This window comes from Canis lupus, chromosome 15 (genome assembly GCF_003254725.2).
Source record: "Canis lupus dingo isolate Sandy chromosome 15, ASM325472v2, whole genome shotgun sequence".
NCBI lineage: Eukaryota > Metazoa > Chordata > Mammalia > Carnivora > Canidae > Canis > Canis lupus.
Window position 1 is genome coordinate 26,602,036 of NC_064257.1, and position 25,856 is coordinate 26,627,891.

The window sequence follows — 25,856 nt, forward strand, 5'->3', positions numbered from 1 at the left end:
CACATACATAAATCAAGAATTCTAAATGAGATGGTGCTGAACTCTAGAGATAATGAATAAAATAAAACCCTATATGACATCATCAGAGTTCCATTTCTTTCTGGAGCTTATTAGGGAGAGCATAGAATTTGGGGGGGGGGGCGAGGAAGCCACTCCGTAACAATCATCAAGCACAAAAGGTCAGAGTCTACCTACTGATTAACAACAATGATATAAAGAAAACATGCAGCAGTGGTAACACAAAGGCCAGGAAGGAAGTTATAATCAAAAAGGCATAAAAGTTTTCCCCAAGGGAATCTTGAGATTTAGACCAAAATAAGTGATAATAATCCTATATATTAGCCAAAGTAATTAATGCCAGTTTCTGCAACAGACCACCCCCAAATTTTAGAGGCTTCCTACAAAAGGTTTATTTCTCATTCACATCACATCCAGCGTGACTCAGGTGGCTCTTCTACAAGAACTTTGTTCTAACTAATGACTGAACAATCTAGATTGTTTCCATCTTGCAACTCCATCTTCTTCAAATTGTTTCCAGCTACACAGAGAAGAAAAGAGTTGAAGAGACCCACACACTCTCGGCTGCCTTAAAGCAAAGCAACCCATATCTTCACTTCCTCTTGCAATAAATTGGTGGTTAAGTCACCTCCTTTACCCGGCTAGACATGTGAGGTCTCTGAAATAAAGCAGGACACATTGATATTTGATGAACACTGACGATCCTTAACAGATTTCTTACAATCTAAAAGTCAAACAACAAACAATGAAACTAATTTTTTAATGGTCTTTCTAGTCTAATTTGATAGTACCAACCAACCAACCTTGTTGTTTCCATTATTTAGAGTCAGTTTCTGCTGACTTTGTCTTCTAAGTTGCTAACTGCTAAAACTTTAAAAATATCTACTTAATGCAGCTTGACTTTTTTCTATAGAAGTGATTGAAATGATTGTAATTATATAATTTTACTCTATAAGAAAATCCTAATTTATAGGAAATTAGGTATCATTTTAAAGTAAGATGAAAATAAAAGAACATTAGGCATTTGACCATGCCCCTTATAATATTTTTTTACCTTGCTGCCAATTGCTACTTGCCTAAATCTACACTTTGTACAGAAGTTTACTCTTCTTTCCCTCCTAAATCTAATGAGGGATTTATATTCACATAAATCTGTGCTACATTCACTGACATTAAGGCTTATCCAGAGGATTTTTTTCTGTATATAATGCTGCAGTAATAAGTTATTTCAATAGACATTATTTATGCTGAACAGATTTGGGAGACTACAATGAATCTCAGTTTCATAGCTGCACTAAGCAAGGTCATTTGATTTGAGCTTCATTTGTTATTGGTACAAATCTGAATTGTAAGCCTTAAAAGGGCAGGGATAGAGCCTCTTTTTACATGAAAAAAATATATTTAGACTATAGGAAAAACACCTAACATGATATCTACCATCTTAGAAAATAGAAGTATGCAACACACAGTCTTATTAACTATGCACAAGGATGTCGTATAGCATATCTCTAGAACTTATTCATTTTACATAAGTTTATACCCTTTGAACAAGTCCTGCTTCATATCCTTCCCCTAGCTCCTAGCAACCATTATATTATATTTTTTTAAATGAGTTTGACTATTTTAGAAACCTCACACAAATGGAATCACACAGGATGTGTCCTTCTGTGATTGGCTAATTTCACATAGCATAATGTCCTCTAGATTCATTCATGTTGTCGCATATGTCAAGATTTTCTTCTTTTTCAGGAGTGGTGCCTTTTTCCTTTACTCTAACATCTCTTATGTCTAACATAATGCCTGGTGTGCACAATTCATTCTGTAAATACTTGTTGAATAAGTTAATTTATTCTAGGTTAAATATAAATGCCATAATCAGCTCTTATTTTTATGAGTCTGTTCACTTTTATCTCAATAATTAGCTAAAGGTACATATTCTCCTTCTTCTAATTCCAGATTTCCTTCGTCTCCTCTCCAAATATAACACTTGGTATCTGTCTCTATAATGTCATGATCATGAACCACGAATATTTGGTGTGATAGAACGGTAGTTCACGTGTGCATCCCGTTTACTACCCATAGGCACTGAACTTGATATACATGAACTCAATCTTCTATATGAGTATTTGTATTCTTAATATGTCTATTTCGCAGATATTATAATGAAGGTATGGAGATACTAGTAATGTGCTCAAGGTCACACAGCTAGTAAACAACAAGGCTGGGATTTTAACCCAGCTTATCAGACTCAAAAATGTATATTCTAAACAGAGGTCCAGCCACTGTGATAATCTGCTGCCTCACTTGTATGCTGTGACTGAAACCATAATTTACTTTCAGCCAACATAATTTTCATGGGTGTAATAACAAAGGCATTTTCCTGGAGACATACCTACATAGAACAGATATTTACATTTCAAAATGATTTCCTTAAAAGTTAATGAGTCTATTTTAAGCATTAAAATTTGGAAACAGGCTCAGATTTAAAGTTGTAGATTTACCTCACGTCAACTGTACCCCACTTACTTTTATCCATTTTAGCGCAATTTTTTTTCAGTTGTGACACAGCTAACTCACAGGGCTGCTGCGAGGTTAAATAAGACAAACAACAAAAATATTTTAAGTGTTAGCGGAGTGTGTGAAATGTAGCAGCCTTTCAATACATATAAGTAGTAATAACACTTCTTTAGGACTTCATCAACAAGTTTGATTTTACAATACTAGGTAGGAAGGTGGTTTCCGGCATAAGGTAATATCCATTCCCGTAAGGATTATAACATAATTATTATTTTTTCAGTGTTTGTGCCAAATATTCTCCCGTTTTTAGTTAAGGTTTATAGTTCAATATCCTGACTAGCTTTCTGTGAAATCTCATGGTTAAATAAATAGGTAGCATAGGGACGCCTGGGTGGCTCAGTGGTTGAGCGCCTGCCTTTGGCCCAGGGTGTGATCCTGGAGTCCGGGAATCGAGTCCTGCATTGGGCTCCTTGCATGGAGCCTGCTTCTCCCTCTGCCTGTGCCTCTGCCTCTCTCTCTGTGTCTCTCATGAATAAATAAATAAAATCTTTTTAAAAATTTAAACAAATAAATGGGTAACATAAAAAGATTACCTATTGCTTTATTATTAAGTTGCAGTGACATGCTTTTATGTCAAGAGAGATGAATAAAAGTCCTCTAAGTATGTTAGTCTTTAAATTAATATATTTACAGGAACATGTAGTTTGGAGTGTACTAGAGCATTACATTGATTCTTTAGAAGTACATATGCATCAACACTGCACTTCCAGTTTATTTCCATTGGTAATCTTGTTAAATGTGAGATTTCTTGACATCTTTAAGAATAAGGACATGAAAAGCCCTTAATTCCATTTTATACTCAAAAAAATGTCAACATAAAAAGCTGTGTTGTATAGGAAATAATGCATGTTTGACTTGTAAATGCCACAGGATTTATTTTAAAATCGTAACTAATGTTCAGTTATGAATGTACACTTTGAGGATTAGCCTGTGGGTACAGGAAACAACATGTTCAGAGATCTCCTTTTCAGAACAGTAAAATACCTAGAGCATTATGAGACTTAATTGAATAAAATTTCACCATATACACACATTTATAAGCTTACAACTCTTGACAAGTTAAAACTTCATCAAGAATTCAATATCAAATAAAAATTAATTTCTACCAGCAGTGTGGCATACAACCTTAATCCAGACAGGACGATCTTACTAACACCAGTGTTCTTTGTCCAAGTAACAGTTGCCCCAAAGCTAATTTTAAAATGGGTCTCTGTTTTCTTCTTTCTTAAAGAAAGTGTCGTAAATATCTGGCACCATGTTCTCAGGAGATTGGTTTCCAAAGGACAAGACTTTTACAATTCTATTTTCCCACAAGGAAATATATTTGAGATAATAAAACATATGCATAGATATCTACGAAATACTCTTCATTCTTCATACATTAATAGGGCATATACGAATAAATATATTAACTATCTTAAAATATGTTTTATTTACACATGATAAAACATATACAATCTTGTACCTATTCAAAATCTCCTTGAACAAAGTATGATTTATGGCTTAAACAATCATTAAACACCAGTTATGTATCTATCTGGTATATGAAGTGCATATATCTTTCTTACTAATTAAATGTAAGGATAGCACAGACTAAGGCAAACCTAGGGAGTTTATTTGTGGTCGATGGTGATTTCATAGTTTAAGTTTTAAAGACCAAGGTATTTTACTCAATTATATATTTGCTTCTAAACAATAAATTACCTATCTTAAGATGGAGGATTATGAACTACAACTACTCGTGTCGGTATAGTTTTAATAAGCGCATTCTGTGTCACCCAGACTATCTATGAGACACAGGTGATGTTAAATATATTCTGTCGTTTGTGCGGGAACAGTTTTTCTCCCTTCTACTCTGTCTTGAATATGTATTAAGCTTGACATGATTCTGAGAGAATAGAGTTATTGTGACTTTACTTGTCTTACTTGTCAAATGATTTGAAGCAGACTTTAGGTCAACAGCATTTAAAATTCCCGTTGAATAGTGAAGAGCTGAAGAAATGTTCTCAGTGGGATAGAAAGGAATAAATATACTCATCATAGATCCAAACACGGAAAAAGCAGACTGGAAAAAATGCTCTCAATCTTTCTCACATCTTTTTTCTTTTTCTTCCTTTCCACCGTAGAACCTATTCACAAATGCCACTCTTGCTCTCTTTGGCTTTTAGGAAGAACTTTATTAGACAACTTAGTAATAATAAGTCACTTAATTTCTCAGTGCCTCAGTTTTCTATCTGGCAGGAATATAACATGTAACTCATGAACTGGGGTGTGTATGAACCAAATGGGAGCTTATTAGCATGAAGAATCCCAAGACCTGCCTTAAAAATTCTCTTTCACTAGGACCGGGCAATTATCTGAATTTGCTTTTATTAATAAACTCCTAGAGATTTTTTTAAAGATTGTATTTATTTATTCATGAGAGACACAGAGAGACAGAGACATAGGCAGAGGGAGAAGCAGGCTCCATGCAGGGAGCCCAATTGGGACTCAATACTAGGACTCTGGGATCATGACCTGAGCCGAAGGCGGATGCTCAACCACTAAGCCGCCCTGGTGTCCAATCCCTAAAGACTTTTGAGGCAGGTAATCTGAAGACCCTACTGTGAAATCCTGAAAATATGACAAATTCTCTCCAAGGCTCCTCCCACTTCTCATAAATCCCCAAGACATCGTTGCATTTAGATTCCAAAAAAAAGGAATGAGGACTGATTTTTCAGTCTTGCAAAAGTAAAGTACAAGGAATTTTAATATTATTATAGTGTTTCAATTTATCCATTCAATTTTTTAACACTTAAATGAAGGACTTTCTGCAAGTCAACAGAATATTACAAGATAAATATACCTTTGCACGGTGATTATATTGTAGTTTATGGAACATTTCATTGAATATTACAAAACTATATAGGGGTGCTATTATGCTATCAAAGCAAAGAGCCTTTTTTTGAACATGTTTTACTCCCTTAATAGCTTCAGGGTTGTAACAGAAATAAAATTAGCGTTCAGCTTGTCTTTTTCATTTTGAATTTTAGTTTGTGTTGGAACATCAAGGGGAATCCAAATTACAAAGTTTTCAAGCTAAAGTATACTCTGGAGATTATTATACACAATTTCTGTTCCCTATAAAGTGTTATCAGTCCTATTGTACCAACAATCGCAATATATTCATGTTTATATTCTCATTGTAGAGTGCCTGGCTCATTGTAGACACTCAAAAAAGTTCACTAGTGAATAAATAAATGGAATAGAATAGATAAATCCCATCATTGAACTACTTAAGGAGAAGCTAAGTAAGGTATCTGACATCACTCATTTGGTAAGTGGCAGATTTAGATTTAGAGTCCACTCGGGGGATCCCTGGGTGGCCTAGCGGTTTGGCGCCTGCCTTTGGCCCAGGGCGCGATCCTGGAGACCCGGGATCGAATCCCACATCGGGCTCCCGGTGCATGGAGCCTGCTTCTCCCTCTGCCTGTGTTTCTGCCTCTCTCTCTCTCTCTGTGACTATCATAAATAAATAAAAATAAAAAAAAATTAAAAAAAATATAGAGTCCACTCGGATCTCCTGAATTCTAAGAGAGCCCTTTAAATGTTGGTGTTTTGCTTCTGTAGACAGAGTTCTTAAGTCTTCAAAAAATGTGTTGAAAGCTGTTTCTCCTCTTCACTCATCTCCACATCCACCTTAGGTAGCATAGATTGAAACACTCTGGGCAGTGACATTGTATGTAAAACATCTTACCCCTCACAGCCTTCAAAATTGAAAACTCAGTTAATTCTAGATTATACTTGGTCTTTCTGTTTACCCGCTAGTATAACTATCATGTGACAGTAACATAAACTCGGTTTGCTGGGGCACCTGTGTGGCTCAGTTGGTTAAGCCTCTGACTGGTGATTGGGGCTCAGGTCCTGATCTCAAGGGACCCTGGATCAAGCCCCCCTCAGGGGGAAGTCTGCTTGGGATTCTCTCTCTCCCTATCCCTGTTCCTCACACCCCCTCCCCATTTGTGTGCTCCTGTGAGTATGTCAGCGCTCTCTCTCTCTCTCTCTCTCTCAAATAAATAAATAAATCTTTTTAAAAATGTAAACTCAGTTTGTAAATAGTAGCTAGTAGCCTCTGAAACCCTGTGATTCTTAAGATTCCTTTTTATTTCTGAGATTTATATTATAAAGTAAGAGTTAGTATTTTGCATCTCACCAGCTCACAGTTTTAAGATTCAAATCTGCACAAAATGTAACCACACAGTATTACCATTTTAATTCTGGCACAGAATCTCAAAACAAATGGGCTCAGTCTATTTTGGCTATCTCTTGTCACTGTGCTGGCTTTCTACAAGGCCTTGTTTGGATAGCAACATTTGTAATTGGAGTGGTTGTGTAGTTCATTAATTTTGTTATTTGCCTCTCAGGGGAAGGGAATAGTGTAGTCCATTCTGTCATGGTGTGTCTGGGTTGGGACTTTTCATGTGATATGTTTTCTAGATAGATGACATGTCATGTGTGGGGTAAAAAGTCAAGAACCAATTTAAAAAGTAATTTCAATGCCTTAATAGTAGTAGATTTGCTTATTTGTTTGCTTGAAAAAAGAAACTGAAATTCAACATGTTTAAGGGAGGACAAGATTTAAGGGATCTTATTCTTTCAGTTATCTATTGTTGTGTAACAAGCCAGCCCCAATTATAGTGGCTTAATGTGACAATCATTTTGTTATATCTCAGATTCTGTGGTTGATTGGGGCCCATACGTGAACTTTCCCTACTGATCTTGCTCAGACTATTCACATAGTTACAGTGAAATAGTGGCTGTTACTGAATGTCCGGCTCTTTATTGCTTCTCCATGTGGCCTCTCTCTTTCAACAGATCTACCTAAACTTCTTTGGTCTGGGTATCAGTGCTCTAAGATAAGGAAGGAGAAGTAAGTGGGCAGGCAAGTGGCCTTGTTAAACTACAAGGTTGACAAGTCCCAGAGCATCCCTTCCTTCATATATTGTTGGCGACTTTGGAATTGTTTTGTGCTATTTTTGGAAACTAGCCACCTCCTTCTATGTTTTTCTGGATAAATATTGATACACCCAGATTATTGATGATCTGGAGATAGTCATTGAATGCTTTCTGAAATTATTTCTGTGATTTTTAAACAGGATATTGCAACTCATCCTGGCCCACTTATTTGGTGAACTGAAATACTATCCAGTATTAACCTCTGTATTTTCACAATAAAAAAATGGAGAATGGGATTTATTGGTTGCTTGGAAAAGGTAAAGAAGAGCTGGGAATCCCATTACTGCATACATAACAAACCTCAACCCATGCTAATTTGGCTTGATGCTGCAATGGAAGACTCTTGTGGGCACAGGCATTTTTCCTTTTTGAACTGACATACTTTACAGAGATGTGATGTGGAAAAAAAAATCATCATCTTCTCCATCATAGAGAGGAATAAGATAGAGATTAAGACATCATCCATCCTCGATAGATGGAATAATAATTAGAGCAGCTATAATTTGTGATGGGAGGCTATACATTTTAGATTTCTCTACTACCTCCTGGTAGGTCTTGCTAATTAGATCAAACCTACTCTAGTTTTTTTTTAAGATTTTATTTATTCACGAAAGAGATCAAATCTACTCTAAATGACCCTCCTTCATCAAGCCTATGCTATCAAAAACTTAGTATTTTATCTCTCTCTGTCTGTTCATCCACCCATCCATCCATCCATCCATTCATCCATCCATCCACCCATCCATTTATATACCTATTTCATAGATTATTTCTCTCTGAATCCAATTTGGAAATATTGGACATACTTTGTATTTTTCCAACTCTTATTTCATACATAGAGAGATAAGTTTAATAAATCAGAACAATCATCTGGTTAGGTTTAGTTGACAACATTGTCTGATTTAAAACACATTTGGCAGCAAATCCTGTTCATCATTTAATGCCTAATCATTAGCATTAAATTTTATCTCTATGTTCCAAAGATAACAAATATCGGTAGAGGAGAAAAATTCTGAAAGCATAGACTGAAAACTGCTTTACTTCAAAACAAAACAAAACAAAACAACTCCTAACCACCAAGAATACATAATCCAAAAATTACTTTAAAAATATGGTGTCAGTTCACATATGTCTGAGTGCAATCCTCTCCTCGAATCATAGAAGAAAAGCAATTAACAAGCTTGTATTTCTATAATAAAAAGGTGAAAAACTACCAATCTGCTCTGAAATCTTGGTGCTGTGATAGAGCTCCACCACATCAGTAGTAGAAAGGACTGGATCATGACCTCAGGAATCCTGGATTTTTGAGGTCCTTCATTATAACCAGTACATTGAATAAGTGGGTGTCAGGAAATGTAATCAGAAAGCAGATTTATTTGTTTTTGCTTCTGTGGGGGAGTTCTTTCCTGCCTCTAGATAAAAATGTGGGCAGTCTCATGATTTTACACCTTATTCTTAGGTAATTAAAATTTCCTTGGCTTCTTTAAATCACAAAAGAGCAACATCGATTCAATATTTAGAACAGCTGCTCCTATGTACAAGTCAAGGCTGTTGATTTCATTCAAGGGTATAGTCAGTTGCCTTTTGACTTAGGCTTCTAACTCTCCTTTTATTACAGCTCTGATTCCTCGGAATTGAAATAGGGGAGGCTGGAAAGTGAGAGTGGGCATTCTTCAGAGGCTCCCGTGCTCATATGCAGTTCCCTCATCCCGCTTAATGCTTTTCTCTACTCTCTTGTGACTTCTTGCTTACTCTTGCAACCCCTTAGAATATAGTGATATTTGCTACCCAACACTAATGTTCTTCTGCTCCTCTAAAACAATCTTACTGGCCAAGGCCCAAGATTATCTCTCTGCCTACTTGCTCTCTTCTAGATGTGACCAATGAGGCCCTCAGGGAACACTCCAAAGTATTTGCTTTTATAAGTAGTGTGAAAGGAAAGTTGATGCTAACTAGTGGCAAAATCCTTTTACCCTTGCCTTTGGAGCAGCTGCCTGGCCCATCTCTGCCATTTAGATTCACACCTGAGAGTCTGGAACAAATCCACCATACTTTCCCAAGTTTAGGGGATGAGTAAGTTTTCTGAGAGATCCATTGAAGCCTCTTTGTCTTGGCTTGAGAGAAAGAAGGAGTACCCCACCCACCTCCCCTGGGGAAGATTCTAGTCAGTATCTAGTTCTTCGGTCCTTTTGTGTCTATTTACCCAAGTGAATTAGGGGGTTCAAGACTCATAGAACTGGTTTTTGGTTGTACCCCCTTTGAAATTGTTCAGCATATCTGTCTTACTTGTTCAGCATATGTGTCTGACAAGCAGCATAGTGTAATAGTTAAAGACTCTGGAACTACACTCCTCAGCTTTAAATTCCAACCTAACGTTTCTAGCTGCAGTTTCTTTTTCTATAAAGTGTTCTTATCTGGCTGATATTAATAATGCCTACTTGTTAAGTTCATTGTGATGAGTAAATAAGTTAATAGTATAGAACACTGAAAAGAATGGGAGTCAAGACAAGAAAAATATTATTTTAACTGTTGACTGTCTCTTTAGCACTAGAAATGTCAATCAAAAGCTGGCATATGAAATACATAGGAGAATTTACCTCTGTATGAGGTGGGAAGGTGGACATCTAAAAATATTTCAACTTTGAGACTAAGATTCAGTTAGTTAGGAGACTAGTCAGAGGTTCGATACTGCAGTGAGTAACTTGTATGAACTACAGCAAGTCCTTTAATAACTTGTATGTTTGCTTCTCTCATTTATATGTAGGATTCAGTTTTTCCCATTTCAGGACATGAAACTTCCTTATCAAAGGAAATTTATCCCTTCAACAAATGATTATTAAGCACGCACTATGTTCCAGGTATTCTAAGTGCTAAGTATACGACAATAAACAAAAACTGGAAAAAAAAATCTCTACCATCGTGGAGCTTATATCCTAGTGGCAGGACCCAAACAAATAAAATATGTATAATGTCTTATAGTTGCCAATAGAATGACAAAGGGACTTGTACTCAGAAGAAGAGGAATGATCTGGATGTCCTCAATTCCCTTGACAGAAGTAATCCCATGTTTAGGGCATAACAAAATGAATTCTGACCAACTTCACGCAGATAGTGATGGCAAGGATGTGAATACAACACAGCAAAGGGAAGAGGCTTTTGCCAGGAACATGCAGTACTCTGGGCTCCCACTCTTTTGCTGGACAGTGATGGTGTTGAGGACAGCAGGGGAGAGGCCTCACATGGAGCTCACAAATCTTCTGGGCTCCCATCTGGACTTCCAACAGAGTCTTGAGACTGAGCAGGGGCAGCCTTACTTAGAACTCCTTATCCTATGCTCCTGTGTGATTCTTAGGCAAGAAGTCTCTAAAACTTGCTGTCGTATCTTGCAGATGGGGGCAATAAGAAAAAGGAAAAAGAATCCGTTTCATAGAATTATGTATTTGGAGTTCTTCCTAACCAGAATGAAACATTACTTCTGTGATCTATAAATGAAAAGCTCAGAAATATAAGCATCATTAAAAAAAACTTATATTTATCAGAATATCTAACACTGAAAAAAAAAACTGACAGCTTCAAATGTGGATGAGAATGCAGATCCAGCCGGGTGCTCATGTATTACTGGTGGGAGTGGAAATTGTTATAATCACTTTGAAAACTGGTTTGGCAATAGTTCTAAAATTAAGCATACACCTACTCTGTAGCACAGAATTTACTCATGAGGAGTGAAAGCACATGTTCACACACACACACACACACACACACACACAAATGTTCATAGCAACTTATTTGTAGTCGCTCAAAACTAGAAACAGCCCGGATGTCCACCAAGAAAATGAATAAACTGTGGCCTACTCATATGGAGGACTGCTTACTACTCAACAATGAATAGGAAAGCAACAATATGGAGAAATCTCAAACACAGAGAACTCGGGGAAAGAAATTTTATGAGAAAAACTATATACTGTATAAGCTATATGAAGTTCCAGAAGAGGAGAAACTAATCTATGCAGAAAAAAAGAAATAGTTGTTTCTGGGTTGGTGGGAATGCATGGAGAAAGGGTATGAAAGAAATTTCTGGGGTTTCAATAATCTGTATCTTGATAGAAATTTGAAGTTGCACAAGTGTATGCACCTGAACTTCCTGAATGGTACACTCAAGGTTTTTGCATTTCATTGTATGTAAAATTGAGCTCAAAAGGAAAAAAAAATCTGTAAAATATTAAACTCCAGTTAGTATCACACATACTTAAACATTTGGGGATATGTACTGATATCTGCAAGTTATTTGGAAAAGCATCAAAAAATAAGATGCATTGATAAGTGGATAGTGGGATGGATAGAAAATAAGGTTATCCAGCAAGTAGAGAAAAAGTTAATCATAGAATCTGGGTGGTTGGTACATGTTTATCTACTATAAGCTGATTTTCTTTAAGCTTGATCATTTTCAAAATGACTTTAGGGAAAAAAAGTCTGGTTTGAGGTGGGAATACTATCATGGCTCATGTATTGTACAAATTCAAACAATATGAATATTTATAGCTTTGTTGTGTGCCTCTTATTGAGATGACACAGATGATAGGACATGCATTCATTCATTCAATAGTTATTTATTCAGCAATTCCTTATCAATCTTTAATAAGGAGAGGCAAAGTATCGTCTGTTCCTTCCCTTATATTCTTTCTTTTTAAAATCTATTTCTGATATTTTATCCTAAATAGGTAGTCCATCCTTTTTCTTTTCATTCAAGAATAATTGACATACTGCATTGTATTCACTGTAGTGATTTAATATTTACATACATTATGAAATGGTCACCACAATAAATCTAGTCACTACCTGTCACCATACCAAGTTGTTAAAATATTGTTGACTCTATTCCCTAAGCTGTACATTAGATTCATGTCTCTTATTTTATAACCAGAAGAGGTACTTTTATCCTTTTCACCCATTTTGTCCATCTCTCACCTACCTCCCCTCTGGCAACCATCAGTTTGTTTTCTGTGTTTGAGTCTGTGCTCTGTTTTGTTTCGTCTGTTTGTTTTGGTTTTTAGATTCCACATATAAATGAAATCTTGTACCATTTGTCTTTCTCTGTCTTATTTCACTTAGCATGGCACCCTTTGGGTCCAACCATGTTGTCACAAATGGCAAGATTTCATTCTATTTTATCACGTGGTAATATTCCATAGTATATAGACACATCATACCTTCTTTATCTGCTCAGGTATTTATGGGCACTTAGGCTGCTTCTGTATCTTGGCTACTGTAAATAATGCTGCAATGAACATAAGGGTGCATATGTCTTTTTGAATTAGTGTTTTTATTATCTTTGGATAAATACCTAGAAGTGGAATTGTTGAATCAGATGGTAGTTCTTCTAGTAGAGGAAGAACAAATCTTCAGTTTATCATTATTCTGCAAATAAATAATACAGCATTTATGCTAGAAATAATTTAAAACAATTTTCCTTTAAAATCCTCAATGCTGTGTAGATATATTATATTTGATTTGAAATATTTTAAATAATGAACTTTGCGAAAACAAGTTCTAGGGATAAATTTTATGGTGTGTCATATATTGAACCGAAGCTAGCAGATTTTCTCCAATTAATACTCTTCATGTCTTTCATCTAAAGTACAGTCATAAAATATTAGTTTCTGAAATTAATTAATCCAAAATAAAACCGGTTGAATGAGTAATTTAAAAAATTCTCTCTCTCTCTCTCTCTCCCTCTCTTTTTTTCTGAAACATAAGCCAGCAGCATCACAAGATTTTCCCTTAATACCTACATAATGTAAATTACGTCTGGCATGTCTCCTAAGTAAAACCACAGTGCCCAGACATAACTAAAGTAAATAGCTTTAAGCAAGTTAATTTATAATCTCATCCAGTGAGTGTATATGCAGCTGTCAAGAAACATTATTCTTCTAGTTACTGACTTTAAATACAAATCCTATTATCTCTATTATTGAAATGCTAAAAGCAAGCATTGGACCAGTAAAACCTTGGATCCCGTCCTCAGTCTTCAATGTGTTCTTTTCTGTGAATTTATCCATTTGACCTTTTCCTTTAGCAATAGGCTTATTTCTTCTATAGAGAGTACTGAATATTTTCTTTAAACGTTCCCAACACTGAATTTTTCAAAAAGTCATGCGACTTTCCTACTTTAATCATAGCTCTACTATTTTCTCATCATCCACATGCTAACTCTAATCTGTTCTTAGTTTTTCTCTCAAAACTTTCTCATATCTTTCTGTCTTTATTCTCATTCTCACCAGCCTCGATCAATGATCTTGTACTGAACTAATGTAATAGCTTTTAAAAGTACAATTTACTGTTGCTCTGTTTCTAATTATTAAAAAAAAAACCACACAAAATAAAAAAAATTTTAATGAATTTAAAGCATGGTTTTAAAAATGAATTTTTTTCTTACTGGAGGCTTTGTCTTTTGCTTATTCATTCTGGCACAGTTTTATACTTAGTGTTTTTGTCTGCAGCCTCTCCCAATTCCAAATACCCTCTGACTCATTTCAAGAGAAATATAATTAATATGTCATTTGCTTGTCCAAATTGTAAATGGCTCATTCCCCTACAAAATGAAGACTGACATTCAGGGATTCTAATTTCTCTATCTACCTAAGCCTATGACTAAGTATCACCATCCTCAACACCAAAAATGTGTCCATCCCTACCAAGGGTGTGCAAAGACATCCTTCCCTAATGGCTCCTCCCTCTCTTACCCATCTGAAACCTATCACTCCTGACTCATACCCTGCACGGATCTTATCCAGTTACCCCAGTTTACATGAATCTTTCCTGGTGGAGTTTCTGTTTACTTTTTCATCATTCTACTTACATGCTCCTGCAAGAAATCTGGGAGCCTTGCTGACACTTTCCTCTTCTTTACCTTACATAGTCGATCCATAAAGTACAGTACAAGTACAATTGATCCTTGAATGACATGGATTTGAATTGTGAATCTTAAATAGACTCCACACCCAGCACTGAGCCCAACGTGGGGCAATATTCCAGGACCCTGAGATCATGACCTGAGCTGAAATCAAGAGTCAGACGCTTAACCAACTGAGCCACACAAGCCCCCCAAGAGTCAACTGTACTCTTAATTTTACTGCATAAATACAATTGAAATTCCTTTACTTGCCTGAACCAACATTGCCACTAACCCAGACCACAACTTTATTCTGTACTACCTAGACTATGAATATCCCCTTCGCTACCTATAATTTGTCTTTCAGTAGTCATAGTGACATTTTTTTTTAAGATTTTATTTATTTATTCATGAGAGACACACAGAGAGGCAGAGACACAGGCAGAGGGAGAAGCAGGCTCCATGCAGGGAGCCCGATGCAGGACTTGATCTGGGGACTCCAGGATCATGCCCTGGACCGAAGGGAGGCACTCAACCACTGAGCCACCCAGGCGTCCCATAGTGACATTTTTAAAAGGCAAATCTGATCACAGTTCTTACCCTTGTTTAAAATTCTATCAATAGATTTTTATGGCACTTAGGATAGAATCAAAAATTGTTTGTGTGGCCTACAACATCCTGAAGGTACTGGCTGCTTTTCATCATCATCTTTCACTACTTCCCCTTCCCACAGCCTTGGTCACTGTCATTCTCAAATACCCTTCAACTTATTTCTTCCTCATCAGTACTTTCTGATATCCTTCTTCCTCTGTGTTACTCTCTTCCAGCACCCAATCCTATTCCTCCTGCTGTTGCCAACTTAAATGTAACTTCCTCAGAGCATGCTTCTCAACTCTCTGAACTAGGTTAGCTTTCTTTTATGAGGTTTACAGCATGATACTTTTCCTCCACAGTGCTTACGATCATTTTAGTCATTGCCTGATTCTTACAGTTATTTGTTTAACATGTGCTGTGTCTCACAAGAGCAAGGACGTCTGTATTTTTCAGCATTGGATGCCAAGTATCAAGTAGAATGCCTTGCAAAAACAAGAAGCTCAATAATATTTTGTGGCCTGGGGGAAAAAAAAGAAAGCCTGATTTATTCTATGGATACAGTCCTTCATTGTTATTCTCCAAATTATCCCTGGGGTTAATTTTTATTCCCCTAAGTATATTTCATCTTTTTCAGGCCAAAGACCATGCTCTATACTTCTCTATAATCTCTATAGCAGAGAGCAGTTTTGCCAAACAGCACACATTAAATATATTGCAGTTGAGATAAATGTGTAGTTGAAGAGTCACAATTCTGACCTTTCAAAAGAAACTGAACGACAGGTAGTCAAAACAAAATTTGATACTGAGGGAAGATAAAAGAAAGAGAATAAAAATATCTCTTCTGGTCAACTGGGGATTGATTAATAATCAAGTGATTAGTATGGACGATGTTCTCAGTTTAACCAGCTGCCAGGTATTTAAAACTAACACTCTTAACTGAAATTTGTGTTTTTCTTGGACAGAAAGCAAGACCATTTCTTTCCAGAAATCTGTTAATGCAGAAAAATCATTTGTTTGAATGCAATTCAAATTAAGAGATTGAATTAATTCAAAAATTGCCATTTTCTCTTACATAATGGCAAGTATTATTAGCTGTTTCTTACTGTCCCATCCACCGATTCTTTTAAGGAACAGCTCAGTGAGATAAAGAGGCATTGAAGAGTACGTAATAAGGTCAAGGAAAATCCAAAATTAAATTTTAAAACAAAAATATAGTTAAATCTGAATTATTTAGTTGCAACTAACCCAATTAGGACACAGGTCAGATCTGGTCCCTTCTCACTGCCATAATGAAGCATAGGCAGCAGCTCAGGGCATTATCTTCATTTGGAACAGAAATGCCAGGGGCTAGCCTCATTTCCGCAAATCTCAAGTGGAAACTAAAATCAGCATCAGTTAACCACTGCCAAATTATTCAGCATCTCTGGGTGTGCATTTATCCCAGGTCCTACAGCGCCTCAGGTTGGAGCTTGCCTTTCCTGCCACTTACATCTACCTCATGAGGAAGAGTTTCTTTGTAGTATATAGATACAGTGTGAATCTTTCTTTTGAAACAGTGTAGTCATATGATCTCCTGGCCCTAGTTGCTGAGTTCCTTGTGGGGTGTCGGAATGCTAACCTGAGCTCAGGAGCCAAAGAGTACTGATTTGCTCTTCAGAACTGAAGAATTAAGCACTTTAGGAGGGGCCTGTAGGAGTAAGAGACAATGGTCAAGCTCACAGTTGGGAGGGGAGAGTACCTGTGTGTTTTGGAGGTAGGAGAGGGGAGGACCGAGGACTGCCACCCCCTCCTTCACCCAAGTCTCTAGTTGAGTGCACTAAAGCCCGTAAAATATGCAGTCAAAGTGGACTGATTGTGCAAACTATTGAAGAGGCTACATTTGGGTGTAAGTTAGTCTAAGACAAAATAGGGAAATCCAAAGAGTCCCTGGCAGAAGCTAGACTCTCTAAAGGATAATTACCAAACAAGAGTGTGGTAAAGTCTTTGCACCTCCACAGTTTACAATCAGTTAGGTAGCTGCACAGGGCCCAGGTATCTAAAACTAACATCCCTAACTGAAATCTGTGTTTTTGGTTTTGTTTTCTTTGAGAGAAAGCAAGATCATTTCTTAAGGAAAACACAGGAAACTCAGTGTTGTTATAGGTAGCTTAGTTAAAATAACAAAGGAGCCAAACAGAGGCATCTGGGTGACTCAGTGGTTGAGCATCTGCCTTGGCTCAGGGCGTGATCCTGGAAGGTCCGGGGACCCAGTCCCTCATCAGGCTCCCTGCATGGAGCCTGCTTCTCCCTCTGCCTGTATCTCTGCTCTCTGTATCTCTCATGAATAAATTTTAAAAAATTAAAAAAAAAAACAACCACATAGAAGCTAAACAAAGAAGCAAGTTAAAATCATCTATTTTTAAGGGAAAACAATCCTATGGGAAAAAGTCAGTTTCATTGAAATGTCATGCAAATTATAAAAAAAAACAAATTATAATCCTATTTCATTAAAGGTTTTATCTGGAACCAAATTACTTTGCAATCTTGTTCAGAGTGTCTTATTTATAACATGTGATTGATAATATTTGCAGCATTTTGACAGAGCTAGGTGATCGCCTAAGACCATTATGTCTCTCAGAAATATGATTCTTATCTGTGTAACGGAAATTGAATATTTAAACATCTATTTTGTTCCCATTACTAGCAATTCAATTAGCTAAAACAAGTCATCCTGATTAGTAAAATTAATATAATTAAATAGTTAATTTTCTTAATTTTAGTAAAGGACTCATGATATGAGAAAAATGATATCTGGGTAGGCAAGGGAAGATAAAAGCATGTTTTCTAAGAGAGTTCTGAATGATAATATTATTTTTCATAAATATATAATTGAAAATTTTATTGTATCCTTATTTAAAATACCCTTGCTATATCTTGAGATAAATCCTTCAACTATGTGTAGTGGCAAATAAATAAGCAAATTTATCTGTTAGGTATTATTTCAAATTATACTATTAGGCAATATTTTTATCTCAAAAGTTAGATTACATTGTTATTGTTAATTTCTGACTTTCTATTTGTTTGTTTGTTTTTTTTTCTGTTTTGATATAATCCCATTTTTCTCTGAATCGGCATTATCTCTGTTAAAGTCTAAAAACAGTAAGCCAGTACCAGACAATAACAGAGGTGTATTTAAAAATGTATTATTTAAAAATGTACTTACAAGTAAGTTTCCAAGCCCATGTATTATTTTTCAAATTTACATACAAGGAAATTGAGACTCAGAGAGGTTAAGCGAAATCTAAAATCGTATTGCTGTCAGTGGGAGAGTAGAAATTCAAATCCCAATTTCTAACTTAAATTCATCTCCTTTTGACTTTACCAAGAAATGGAGAACCCAGAGGTAAAACAGAGAGAGATAAATGGCACCAAAAAACAAAGTCACTTTTTGTGCCCTCCAATATTTAGAGGGTTTAGATGATTCACATTTTCATAGCATTATTAATTCCTATCTGCAACAGCCACATGAAAACAGAATAACACCTCGGTGAGTTAGATTAGGTCATGTGCTCCATCTCTCTCACTTTAATTAGCTGAATAATTGCTTCAGCTTTTCAATTCTTTGTCCATAGAGACTTGAGACTCAACTTTCATTGCATGAAAATCACCTTCAGATTTTTCAAAGATAATTTGTTCAGTTTTGTTCACCAAAATGATTGACAGCTGTTCTGAAAGAACAAAATCCTGACAAAGCCAAGCACTGAGAATCACACTGATCCGTGAAATAATGTTTCTTTTTTTTCCTCTGTGAAAAAAAACACTCGGATTTATAATTTATTAATATTTTATATTATTTTATGTATTTATATACTTCTATCAAAAGTCACCTACTTGCCTATATTTATATTTTTGTATATCTATGTCTAGATCTTAATTAGGAAGTGTTTTTTAAAGATATGTGAGATCCCCAAGACTGAAACACATTTAGTCAAAGTAAAATCAGGAGGAAGACAGGATGCACAATGGACTATGCAGATATACAGAAATTAGAAATTCAAATGTAATATAAACTTGACCATATCCTTTTTTATACATGACCTTGAATTTTATGATTTTTTATTTATTTCTTATTGTCTTTGAAATGAGGTTCAGGCTAATCATAAAGGCAATTAATTGATTCCATAACAACGAGGAGGAAATCATTTTATTTAACTGGATTCAGCTCTGTGTTTGAAGGGTCATATAATCATATAGCATATAAAATCCTAACCCTTAGAGGCAAACCGCCTTTGAATGGTTTAAGCTGTTTCAAACCATCATGTGTTCGTGTGTGTAACATGTGACGTATAACAGCCAGTTTTTGCCATCTGTGGTGTTGCCCTTAGCAACGGAAAAGCATGTGACTGTGCTTATGTGACTCTGCTGGCCTGCAACAGTGTGTGGAAGGATTTAAGCAAAATGAAACAGACAGAAATATTGATCCAGACAACTGGAGTTCTCAAGTGTTATTGCAATGATAATGCAGACTGTGAAGAGAAGTAAGGAGCAAAGAAAACAAGCACAGAAAACTGGAGTGAGAGACCATGGCAACATAAAGGGATATGCTTTCCACAGATTATTGTAGAGTTGAATTCAAATTATGTACTTGTAAAAAAAATTATGTACATGTAGAACAAATGTGATCATTTTATTTCTTTGTCATCACCATTTTATAATTTATACTTAGTCAATAAGACTAAACTGTATTCTGATGCTTGATATGTAAAGGGATAGTTCTAGAATCACGAAAGCTTCCTCGGTTACCATCACAGTTAGGAATAAGATTGAAGATTCTAGTAACAATAACCATGCTCATTTAAAGAAAACTAGAGAAATACATTTTCGGAGGAGATTCTTTTTCTGGTGTTCATAGAACAGTTAAATTAAGTAGAACCCTGAGATCATGTGGATGGATAACATATATATATATATATATATATATATATATATACACATACATATAATATATATAACATATGTAATAATATAATAAAATATATAATGAATAATATTATAATATGTTATTATAATATATAATATAATCATGCCAAACACAAAACCATAAGATGTTTTCAAATGTAATTGTTTTTTTATTTGAAACAATAAAACTATGGGAGAGAAGATTCCATAGTGCACATGATAAACTCAATTTACTCTATTAAGAAATTCTGGCTATATATCTTTATCAGAAAGAAAAAAAATGCAAATGTAACAACCTAAGGACCAGTGTTAGATGCCTCTCACATAGAGAAATAGGCTTCTGTGCCTTGTAATCCTTCCATATACATTTCAATGCATCTGATATTCTACTGTAAAGAGAATGATACTGTGAAGAGAACTATGGTGAAAAGAACAAACCTCAAAAGAGAAAATACCTTCACTTTTACTATCTTATGTTTATTTAACTCTTGTAAAGAGGAGAGGAAATACAGGCACTTCACACTTACGAAATAGTTCACTTGATAGGAGAACCAACAAATGCTGAGCACTTGTGATATTTAGGTTTCTGTATAAGATCTCATACTGCAAAAGCAGTGTGACGTACATGGTATTGTACCCATTTTATAGATGAGAACATTGAAACTTTAATAGCTTAAGTGACCCATCCAAGGCTATTACTGAAGAATCGAGTCTGTATTTTCACCCTTATACCAAGCCTTATACCATACCCTTGCTTGCCACTAAGCTGCTTAGACAGAAAGAAGTCTCTGTGCATGTGCATTTAATATCATAAGGTCTTGTACAATTGCAAGAGGTGGGCAGTACATTTGAACTCTGAGTTTCCAAAAAGTCAAACCAGTAAGATAAATACATCATTAGTTTTAATTCTCTAATTATTTCAATATAATTATTCAGCACCTCCTCTGTACATGCAGACAAGTATAGTAGGCATTAGACCTACAATGGAGGGAAAGCAGACTTACTTGTTGCCTTATATACTAGTCAGGGTTCTCCAGAGAAACAAAGTCAATAGGAGATCGACCAATCGATTGATCGATCTATCATCTATCAATCAATCAATCTATCTATCCTGTTGGCTGAGATGCCCCACAACCTGTGCTTTGCATGCTGGGGACCCAGGAGGGCTTAGTGATATAGATTCCAGTCTGAATCTAAAGACCTGAGCACCAGGAGCCCTGGGGGGCAGGAGAACAGTATGTCTCAGCTCAACAGGCAGGTAGAGAGCAAATTCAACCTTCCTCAACTTTTTTTGTTCTATTCAGACCTTCAAGAGATTTCAGGATGCCCACCCACCTTGAGGGGGATATTTATTTAGTCCACCAATTCAAATGCTAATCTCTTCCAGAAACACTCTCTTGGACACACCCAGAAAGAATGTTTAACCAGATAACTAGCATCTCATGGCCCAGGCAAAATGACAAATTAAATCAAGCATCAACCCTTGTAGCTTCTAGTCTTGCTTCATACAATCATGGCCTCATGGAATTACCATGCCCCGCCCTCTTAGTCCTCACCGAAATGGTGAACTAAAGCATTAATCAAGTATTTTATTTTCTGTCACCCCAGTAAGAATATCATTGCTGTAACTCACTGCCTGGAACTCTGGCCCCATAATTATATTTCAGTGAATGGTTAAGGTAATCACACCTAAATATATCATTACAAACTATGGAAGGAGACATTTTGGTTTTATAAAGTAGGAGGAGAAGGGTGATGCCAGACAGCTTTAGGAAGAGAAAGAGGTATGAAAATAGAGACTGGTTGGAAATGACACTTAAGAAGATTGGCTACAAACAGGAAGAACAATGAAGTGAGGCCATAGCTAGAAGCTAGGGAAAAGGCAAGTGTTTTATGTGTTTCTGTTCAATTTTTCTTTGTTGTGGTTTTTAAGGTAGGAGTACTTGCACAGGCTTAAGGGTTGATGAAAGTGTGGCAGACCGACTTTAATTGGCCCCAGAAAGTTACTCTTTTTATCCACAGAAATAATTTTAGCACGTGGCAACTCAGCTGAAGACTATGTTTCTCAGCTTCCCTTGCAGCCAACTGTGGCCAATGACTAAGCTGTGACCAATGGTGTTCGAGTGGAAGGGATTTCTGCGACCTCCTTCTCAATAAGTCTTGCTTAAAATGGCATCTTGTGCTCTCCACGTCTGTCCTTCCCTTCCTCCTCTACAGGCTGGAATGTGGAAGCTGTGGTGACTTCATCCACCATGAGGAAGAGAACAGGATGAAGGGAACCCAGGTCTGTAAATGGATCAGAAACGCTGTGCAGTTCATCCCCAGACAAGCTAGGTAAGAGAGAAATAAGCATTTATCTTATTTACCTCTTTTTTTTTTCTTTTTTTTTTGGAGTGTCTTTTTCCTAGATGCATTGCCTACACTTTAACTAGTACAGAAAGGATTCAGTGAAGAGGAAGCAGTTAGAGGAACCATAGTAAAAAAGAAAAAAAGTAGGTAAGTAAAAAAAAAAAAAGTAGGTAAGTTTCACAAGTAAGAATTTAAGAATTTAGAATTAAGAACAACACTGAATATTACCATATGAGTATTATATATATAAACACATATAAAGATATATATCTATATCTATATCTATATCTATATCTATATCTATATCTATCTATCCTTCCTGGCTTTGAGATTTGAGAGAAATTTCTTTTGGAACCTTCAGTTCTTTGAGATATTAAAAAAATTTTAAAAACTACACATTGCATTTTGCACAATTGCTTATTGATCATTTCTCAGTGCCTATGTATGAACTAATATCAAAACCCTATTTAATAAACATCACTCTGTGAGATTCCAAATTGATAAAGGTATAGATCTTTGATAATTTGGCTTAATATGACATATATTTGGTACATTTAAGACAGAGGATTGCATCTTTTACATACAAACAAGCTTTTGATAAGAATTAGCAAAATATTTAAGATTTTATCCCAAATAAAAAATTAAGATGCTTGAATTCTTACTTGAAATATTAACTCAAATATCTATTTTCTTAAACCAAAGATCTGACTCAAATATCTAATATGCTACCAAGAAGTACATCAAAGGAATATTTTAATGTTATACCAATTTATAAAGGATTGCTTATTCTATCTCATGCTTGTGATTATGGTGAATTCTGATTAAACATGATCCTGCTTTAAGTCCAAGTCCTAAATCTAATTGCTTTTGTTTGCTTGACATGGTGCCCTAGCCATCAGCCTCTAATTTGTTCTTTAAAAATGTCATAATCAGGGGCGCTTGGGTGGCTTAGTCTGTTAAGCATCTAACTCTTGGTTTCAGCTGGGGTCATGAGATCAAGCCCCGCATTTGGGCTCTGCTCTTAGCGGAAAGTCCGACTGAGATTCTCTCCCTATCCCTCTGCCCCTCCCCAAAGCACATGGGCTCTCTCCCTCTCTTTTTAGCTCTCTCTCAAATAAATAAGCCTTTTAAAAAGTCATAATCTGAAGCTCCTTTTTTGAACAAACTTCTCCAACTTGCAACTCACATCAATGTGAATATAATCTCTACAACAAAAGTATGTCATCTCTTAAAAAAAAAAAAAAAGTATGTCATCTCTGCTTGTACCAGGTAAACAGCATTAGCATTCACTAGTATAGTATTTCCATGACATTAGAAATGAATGAATTTCGGTATAACCTTTCAAAACTTTTCATTTACCTTGTTCATGAGGAGCTAAGCTTTTGTACACTTGACAGTTTGCTACAGTGTTTCTTAAATTTTAGTTGACTAGTCCTATGACCAGTGTCTCTGGCTGGTTACAATCCTCAGAGCAAGGAACTTACCCCCATAGCCAGACTGCTTGTTCAAATCCCAGATCTTTTCTCTTCCTAATTCCAAGTTGTTGTTTAAGTTATCTCATGGCCCTCTGCCTCAATTTCCACATCTGTAGATAGGGTACATACCAGAAGAGTTTGCTGTGAAAATTTAATAAGATAATTTGTAGAATTATAGTTGAAGAATATTCAAGAAATAGAGTACTGAAAATATTCTAATTTTTTGCACCTCATTTACACATATGCAGTCATTATTCAAACTAGATGTTTATTTTTTTTCTTAAGAGTAAATATTAGCTCACTAATGCTACATTGCTATTAACAAATGTGCAAATTAGGAAACATCGTTAAAAACATCTTTGAAAACATGAAATAAACTCCTAAAATCTTAGGAACAGATTTTAAAATGTGTAGAAAGCTGAAAGTTCACATATAAAATGGTGTTTGTGTACTAAACTTGAGCACTACCACTTCTTTTTCACAGTTTAAGGTTTTAAAATAATTATTCTAGAGGCACCTCGATGGCTCAGCTGATTAGATGTCTGCCTTTGGCTGGGGTCATGATCTTGGAATCCTAGGATGGAGCCCCATGTCAGGCTCCCTGTTCAGTGGGGAGTCTGTTTCTCTCTCTGCTCCTCCCACCCCTCCTTCTCTCTCTCTTGCTCACTCTAACAAATATATCAAATATTTTTAATATAAAATAATTATTTTAATAAATGTATGTACACACAGAGTGTGCATAAAACTGGAATTTGGGTTCAGTGTTCAATTATGTTTATTGATATTACTCATTCCTGTTGTAAGTGTGAAACAGACAGTGCTTACATGTGCAATCTTCATTTCATTTCTTCCAAACACACCAGCTAAAGCTTATATAGAAGCGAGGAAAAGAATTAGAGGCACTAACTTTGGTCTCTACCACAATTTGGCAAAGCCCAATCCATTTGATATCCACAGGTTCTAGAGTTGCTGATAATCTGTAGCTGTTTGCCCACATTTTATTTATTCTGAAAACTGCCGGTTTGTGACTCTGAGAAAAAATGTTTTGGAGTTTATTTCTTCAAATGTCTTTTAACGATGCTGAGCTTTTGCTCTAAATGGGGAATAAAGTATAAATAAAGCTCAGTTTAGGGGCTCAGCCTGGGAAGATCCAGAGGCAGGGATAGCAAAATGTTGTTATGAACTTAAGAAAGAGGAAATCAGAAATAATTCTCAATTTCTTTTCAGTATTATAAGAATCCACAAAGAATATGTTATGTATGACATCTTGCTTTCTTTCATCTAGTGAGAGCAACATGTCAAGATAAACATGGCAAAAAATAAAATACAGACAAAAAGATACAAAAGAACATGGACAAAGACAAATATAGTAGATAATTTGTGGGTGGGTTCTTTTTTTTTTTTTTTCCAGTTAAGGAAAATGTAATCTCCTTTTTTCTCTTTGGTTTCAAAAAGAAAAAAAAAAAAAATAGTGCTTTTAAAAAGCATGAGACTTTTTTTTTTTTTTTAAGATTTTATTTATTTATTCATGAGAGACACAGAGAGGCAGAAGGAAAAGCAGGCTCCCCGTGGGGAGCTTGATGTAGGACCCTATTGTAGGGCCCCAGGGTCATGACCTGAGCCAAAGGCAGACACTCACTGAGCCACCCAGAAGCCTAAAAAGCATGGGACTTTTAACAGAGTTTCTGACATTAATCCAGACCATAAAGTTCTAATATTTGATAGAATAAAACAAAGTAAGGTTAACCTTTTCAAAGTTTTTGAGAATGCTTTTATGTTTCTTTAGGACTTTAATGTTACAAAAAATTTTATAGTTGATTTTTATGTTAATTTCTTGATCTTGGACTTTCCGACCCCCAGAACTGTGAGAAATAAATTTCTATTGTTTTATAAGCCTTCCGGTTTGGGATATTTTGTTATAGCAGCTCAAATGCACTAAGAAATTGGATTAGGGCTCTACTCTTAAGACCTCATTTACCTTAATTATTTCTTTAAAGGCCTTCTCTCCAAATATAGTCACT

The 25,856-nt window shown here is 35.8% G+C and overlaps 1 long non-coding RNA gene across 4 annotated transcripts in view; it reads right to left on the minus strand.

The window, feature by feature from the left end:
• Positions 1-240: 240 nt before the first annotated feature.
• Positions 241-25,856, minus strand: part of LOC125752578 (uncharacterized) — a 36,295-nt gene continuing 10,679 nt past the window's right edge. For 3 of the 4 annotated variants that reach the window (XR_007402484.1, XR_007402481.1, XR_007402482.1), the window contains 2 exons: positions 23,845-23,976; positions 20,159-22,341 (listed from right to left, as the gene is read on the minus strand). This is a non-coding gene — a long non-coding RNA (uncharacterized LOC125752578). Of the gene's footprint in view, positions 677-2,544; positions 2,603-12,931; positions 13,006-20,158; positions 22,342-23,844; positions 23,977-25,856 lie in introns of those variants that run through there. The other variant, XR_007402483.1, reaches the window with a different exon arrangement.